We start from the raw sequence: 7,500 nt of genomic DNA on the forward strand, positions 1-7,500 counted from the left end.
TTGCCGGGATCAGACCATTAGGACAGGGCACGGCTAGCCACCGCGTCATGCCGCTAGCGCTAGTCATTCGGCGGGGATGCTATAACTCACCCTGTGTCAGTCGGTCACACACACATGCGTGCACACACACACACACACACACACACACAGACACACACACAATCGTACGCACATACACACAGATTGAATTATATTACTTACAGACAATCACACACACATGTGTTTCATCCTCCCGGGCTTTATAGCACTGCGAGACCAAGTGGAACATGAAAGTCAGGATGGGGTTTAATATGTCCTCCATATCAGAGGCATCTCGTGAGATATGGGCCAGAGACCGAGCTCTGAGAGGGTTCTGTGTATATGATCGGGACCATATCCTGTCAGCGCCGACACTAACTGCGCTCCTCGGATCTGAAGAGGAGCCATATTTATGGTAATAGCCGGACTGTAGTCATTCGCAAGGGCTTAAAACAGAGCAGCCCAGATGACAGCGGGCGGCGAGTGAGCGGTGTGAGGCTCAGACGCAGAGCGCCGGGCTGATGCGCTCATTGAGACCCCTGTGCCCTCTACAGAAATAACTGTATATAGAGAGAATGCTTTACATTCTTTGGCTTGAGACTTTGGCAGAGGGAACTTCCTGAATGGATGGTTCAGTTCTACAAAAGTCGAAATCTGTGTGTGTGTGTGTGTGTGTGTGAGTGAGTGAGTGAGTGAGTGAGTGAGAGAGAGAGAGAGAGAGAGAGAAAGAGAGAGAGAGAAAGAGAACCACTATTTAATTTAAACCAACCTAAATAATTACAATTTCTGTTCTATGCAAGGCGGCGCCATACTTAATGGAGCGGATGAGCATTGGTGTAGTCTACGTGATACGCAGCACTACGCTGTATACCCACTTAAAAAAGCATAACCATCTCAGTATACCCACTTAAAATAGGCAAGGATACGTATTAACATTTGGGGTTGATCACAATATACCCACTACAGCTAACTACTACATCTCAGTATATCCACTACAGCTAACTAGACTACACCACTGCGGACCACTGTGTACAGCAATGTGAGAGGTAGGTAGGCAGGAGGGGGACTCTCAGTGGACGCGTTTCAATTAAAAGCATTTCTGTGTTCGTCGGGGGGAGAGCAAGCGAGCGAGAGAGAGAGAGATGTTTTTGTTCCATGATTTAAGTTCTTTTAGTAATAACTCCATTCCGAAAATAAACACCACTCGGAGAATAAAGTCCTATTGCCTTGGAATTCCGACGCTGTGTTTTCGGTACAATTATCTGAGCGAAACATCTGGATTCTCCCATTCGCTTCGGCTAATGGCGCCGTGACCCGCACAGAGTGCTGACGTGGACTTCAAACTTTAATCGCTCAATTAATCAAAGTGCCCCGGCCGTCTGACGCGAGTATCCCTACGTCTCCCGACACCTTGCGTGTTATTCCTCTCCGCGCTCACTAAGAGCCGGGCAGGGGGAAACAGAGAGAGAGAGAGAGTGAGGCCTCCTCCCATGCCTCCACCAGAACACACATGCACTCACAGAGACATACACACACACACACACACACACACACACACACATACACGCACATACATTCACAGTGAGAGGTACCTATGGAGAAAGAGAGAGAGAGTGAGGCCTCCTCCCATGCCTCCACCAGAACACACATGCACTCACACTGACATACACACACACACACACACACACATACACGCACATACATTCACAGTGAGAGGTACCTATGGAGAAATATTGCTGGTGCTCACATACCTGGCTTTGACCAAGACGGATGGGAGGGAATGACAGGGGTGAGGGATGAGGGTGTACTGGGAAAAGACACACAGACACGGCCTGACACACAGCCCATCCCTGCACACTACACACTCACACACGGCGAGCTAGCGCACTTTATATACTGTAAACCTTTTAGCTGTCAAAAAGAGCTAACGTGCCATCTCCAGTGCGTTGGCATGGCTTCGAGATGAAAAATGTCTTTCTCTGGTGTCTATCAGGCCTATTCTCCCATCTCTGTAACCACGCTAGCCGTAAGAGAAAGCTGTTGCCAGCAAAAGCTCAACTCATCTAGACTGCCATCGCCCCTTGGCTTGGGGGCACTAGCCAAAACAACTTCATAGTATAATTACAGTTAAAACAATGAGACACTCAAAGCTTTCAGAAACTACTACTGATTATCTAGGGTTAGTCATTACTGTCATTTGACATCAGTGCAAGAGAAACTGAGAAAGCCTTGCAGCCAGCGGTTGTAAAACTGTTACAGAGCTGAAACTATCACACTGTAAATTGCAAACATTGCTAACACTTATAACAGGACGAGCTGCCAGCTTGGGCACCTTTGAGAAAAAGAGGATCTCATGTGTACATTATTTTATCAGGAAGAAATCCAAACACGAGTGATGGCTGACCCGGCACGTTTGTTTTTCGCTTTTTTTTTTCCTGCTTCTTCCTCCTGAGCATATAAGGGCATGGCATGCAGTGGCAACCACTGCCAGCGAATAAACACGGCAGAGATTAGCGCCAGCCACTGGCACCCGGGGGGTGCGAAGGGAGGTTAGGAGCCGTCACCACGGCTACCATGGGAAGGGAAATACGTGGGGGGTACGGGGGAGGCCCAGGGTCGTGGTCGTCCCTCCCTCCTAGCCGGGCTCATCCTTTGAGAGGACGTTTACATTATCTGAAGAGGCATCCGAGGGGGGAAACTGTAACGTCGATAAATCACACCAGACGCTGGCTCTCATGCTAACTCACACACTACACTACACCACACACACAATACCACACACACACACACACACACTACACTACACCACACACACAATCCCACACACACACACACACTACACTACACCACACACACAATCCCATACAGCGCACACATACACCTAGAGCAGGCCAAAACACATGCTAACAAATTTCATATGTCACATAACCTCAACACACAGTCCTTGATGGACACATACACACACACACACACACACACACACACACACACACACACACACACACACACACACACACACACACACACACACACACACACATACACATACCTTCAACTCTAATGAACAACTATGTACAACTTTCTACACATGACTATAATAGCAATCAGATTACATGAATTGAGGGCTGGCATGGAAGAATTCCTCCAACATCTGGGTGAGAAATTGATACTTGGGCGAATTGCTGAGATACTGTTTTAAAGATGGCAAAAAAATGCAACAGAGTTGAAACAATCAGTGCACTATTTCCCCAGCGAGCATGAGACCAAGCCATCAATGTGTTCTTCATTGCGAGTCGGTGGCTTAGCAAGGCTGCTGGTGCTCTATTTCAGTTTCCCCCCTCTGGCTAAGTACAGAGGAACCCACACAGTACAACACACTCAGAGACCAGGGGCCTTCGCGCAACTAAAGTCGCTGCATTTAGCTTCCACGGTTGTCGTCTCACGCTAAGGGATGGCACTGCCAAAGAAATGCATCCGAAGACTTTCAGGCATCTCCTCTCTCTCTTCAGCTTCCAAGCAGGGCTATGATGAATGGCTGTGTCTCCTCAGCCCAGGTGAGGGCAATCGCAAGCCACAGGATGAGTGAATGAGTGGGCAACTGGCGGTCCAAACAGCCAGTCTGAAATACGCCCCCGATCCAAAATGGCCGCCATGCTTCAGTGCAACCAAAACTGCTTCCAGTTGCCTGATTAGTGGGGGCAAAACCCAATGCTCGCCACACCACGTGCGGTCGGGGGAGGGGGGGGGGATGGATGGGGGTTGCTGGTGAGAGATGCCTTCCTAAAGCCATAAAAAGGGGCATTATTTTGATTAGCCGGTCCATAAAACTGTCCCCCCCCCCACCCCAACACCACCCATACCGAAGCGAAACCCCATCTCCCCGCCCTCATCAGCTTAATTAAATGGCCTTTTGGAAAAGCGGGCGGCCTAATTTCTTGCAGCAGTATTAAATCACGATTAATTTGAATAGTCGTTTGGCCCGGGCCCTAAACCACCCTGGCTCAGGACATAAATCCCATCGAGTGGAAGACCTGCTTCATTTATCAGCGCACAAAAACAAAACAATACTGATGTTATACAGTGTAGCACGTTACCCTCGACTCCGCAGACCTATTTACCATTTATCAGCGCGGCAGTCAGGGCCAAATGTCCCATTTCTATCTTGTTACGGAGCTAGTTAACCTCAACTTGGCATTTTTGGCCAAACAATAAGTGTTTGTGTTTCATGGTGAAGTGAGAATTCCCGTCACGAGAGCTGCGGCGGATTCTGACTGGTTCCAGAATAAGAAGTGTGTGTGTGTGAGGGGGGGGGGGTACGGTACTGGTAATTTCTCCACGGCCGCTGCCATCGCTTAAATACTGCCCACCCTCAAGTTCACACCTTCCCACCAATCCTTCTTCATACACGTAAACACAGGTGGGCTCCCTCTTTTCCTAGCAGAGTCAGACCAGTCCTTCACACACACACACACACACACACACGCACACACAGACATGCACACGCACACATACACACACACACACACACACACACACACGCACTCCACCCCGGAGTGATTTTTTCAGAGTGATTCCTCAGTAGCACATGTGGTTGGTGAGGGCCGTGACATCTTATTTATGGGCGCGGAGGTTCCCTGGATGAACATGTGATTGTAATTGCGGGTGCGTGTCCGGCGGGGGCCGACAGAGGCGTGATGGAGCGGAGTGATGGATGATCATCGTGCATGAGGACGAGGAGCAGTTGGAGGAGGAGGAGGAGGAGGAGGAGGGCATGGCGGCAGTGGCCTTGCTCTGGTCTCAGCGCCGTTTTATGAAGACATCTCTCCTGTCAAGCTCCGGGGGCCCCCGTGGAAAAGTAGAGGGCCCCAGAGCAGATGAGCCCCAATGCACAGACGGCGTAAAGAATCACTCCTTAAGATCTAGGCCATCCCGGGGGTTAAGGTGGGGTCAAGAGCTACACATGGGATGGGAGAGGGTGTTCAGAGTGTCTGTGTGTGTCTCTCTCTCTCTCTGTGTGTGTGTGTGTGTGTGTGTCTGTCTGTGTGTGTGTCTGTTTGTGTGAGAGAGACACAACTTCTCACCACCTGTGCAACTATGCGAGAGACGGACAGGAAAAAACAAAAGATGGAAGGAGAGGAGGAGGAGGAGGAGGAGAGAAAGAAAGAGAGAATGAGAACAAGAAAGGGAAAACGTGGAAAGGGAGGGGAAAACCATGGAGATTTAAGACCCCCAGCCACCACTAAATCAGTGGCACATATTCCACCTTGTTATTCCTGCGTGTCACGCTTGAGGAATACGTGTTTATCATTTGTGTTATGACTTTGCACAGAGTTATTACCGCGCTGAGTCAGAAGAAGAGGGGGGGGGGGGAACAAAACAGATGCGCCCCGAAGGCGCCGGGGGGACCCACAAATCCAGCGGCGGCGAGGGTTTCCGCTAGGAGATAGAGGGGCACACAGAGAGAGAGCTCCGCGGAGCGAGGGAAGGGGAGAGAGGAGAGGAGAATATGAAGACAACGGACATGGTGTTTCACAGCAGAATGTGGCCCCCTACAGCCCAACACACACATACATACACATACATACATACACACACAAGTATGCACACACATACTTAAGCATGCATGTTATACACAAACACACACAAATACACAAGCACACACTCTTAAACAGAAACAAGAACTCTTTCACACACACACAAATGCGCATATACAGTCTTTCACAGCCAGAGGCTGAGACCGTAGCTCATTCCAAATGAGCACGTCAACAGTGAGATTTAGGGAGATGACGTTATGGCAAGGCAAAAAGATCAAGGAACTTGATCTAGATTCATGTCCAACACAAATGAGAGTGTGCTGCATTCACTTATGATAATAGGCAAGACACGACTGGCTCGGGGGTGAGGCGGCGAGCCCTTCGCCAACTGCAGTGATGAGCCCTGAAAGCCGTGATGGATAGACAAGAGAGAACGCGGCTGTCATCGGTTAAAGCGGAGGCTTGACACCCCGGCATCCAGTAAAACGAGCGAGCGGGAGGACGGGCGGGCGAGTGGGTCGGGCAGACGACCTCAGGGGCCACGAGCGTGTCGCCGAGCGTTTATTCGGGTCGCACTCAGCCGATGAGAACATGGAGCCCTCGGGGAAAGCGCGCGGGGAGAGGGAGAGGGAGGCTGGGCAGCAGCGGCAGCCCCGACACCTCATCACTCACGGAGCCATCCAGCAGTCAGGGAGCTCTGCTGGCCCGCTCTGCCCCGCTCGCCAGTGACTGATGGCGGGGGAAAGGAGATGGGGAATGGGTAGAGTGGTGGTGGTGGTGGAGGTGGCGTAGCAGGGCCTGGGAGTGAACTCTGGTTGGCAGCGCCAGTTTTACAGTTATAACCTTGAGCTCTTGTTGCTATCGGTCATATGCACACGCACACACACACACACACACACACAAGTGCGGGTCTTGGAAAAGCCAGCGAGTCAGTGACAGCAGATGGGTCGAGGCTGAGTGGGCGTGGGGCCTGGGCGAGTGTGTGTGTGTGTGTGTGTGTGTCTGTGTTTTCACTCTGCTAATAAAATATACAACTCACCGGCTTGACGCTCGCTCCCACCGTGGAAAAAAAAGATGGCAGCCAGGGAAAGTGAGTGTTTGTGTGAGTGTGTGGCGGTGGACAGCGCAGGGGGAGGAGGCTAGAGCCTAATTGAAAGAGTATGCATCACTTTTACAGCACAGGGAATGAGAAGAAGGAATAAACGATGAGGGGGGACGAAGAGGCCAGACAGACATCAGTTTTCATTCACTGCTTGGAACACAATGTTGTGTTTTCTTCAAGCTTGATGACAGGAAAGGGAAAAATGCAAAACATTTACATTTAGCCGACACTTTCATCCACAATGACTAAAGGCTGCAGGGCAGGTACTCACTTTAAAAGTATGACTGCTAGCTGGGTAACAAGCCCACAGTTTTAGCTTTGTAAGTGCCATGCTTAAAAAGCTTAATGAAGCACATACAAAGACCAATGAGTTCTGCAGCCAATGCTAACATATTTATATTGCTATGTCTGTAATGGCTACGATTAATCCTGAATGAGTCCTTCATACCGATCGTTTATGTCTAATGGTATGTCAACAGATATAAGGACATAAACGTTTGGAATTTCTTTCTATAATTAGTGCGCTAACTAGCTAAGAGCCAACAGACTTGTAAAGACCAAAAACAGCACAGCTGTTAATGACAACGGTTGGCTAGCTAATTCGGTCACATATGGATTTCAACATTACATTTGGTAATGTCTTGCAGGGTTTCACAGCAGGGTTGTAGACCCCAGGGAAAACATACATAATGAACATTCTGGTAAGAACCACGGGTCTCAAAATTAATTTGAGAGCATCTTATAAAGTAGTCTTCTAGAGACAAATGCCTTTTTAAAATTCTAAAACCTTCTTGTGGCTCTTCTAAAGAATTTAGAATTTATTTCACCTCTCATTCACAGCACTGG

General features: G+C 49.4%; 1 protein-coding gene across 1 annotated transcript in view; it reads right to left on the bottom strand.

Annotated features, from left to right (window-relative positions):
* LOC143114467 (ERC protein 2) overlaps positions 1-7,500 on the bottom strand; it is a 182,722-nt gene that overhangs the window by 18,334 nt on the left and 156,888 nt on the right. The window lies entirely within an intron of this gene.

The sequence above is a fragment of the Alosa pseudoharengus genome, unplaced genomic scaffold (assembly GCF_046254945.1).
Source record: "Alosa pseudoharengus isolate Yale_2024_CS ecotype anadromous, Long Island Sound unplaced genomic scaffold, YU_APseudo_1.1 YU_APseudo_1.1_scf_9, whole genome shotgun sequence".
NCBI lineage: Eukaryota > Metazoa > Chordata > Actinopteri > Clupeiformes > Clupeidae > Alosa > Alosa pseudoharengus.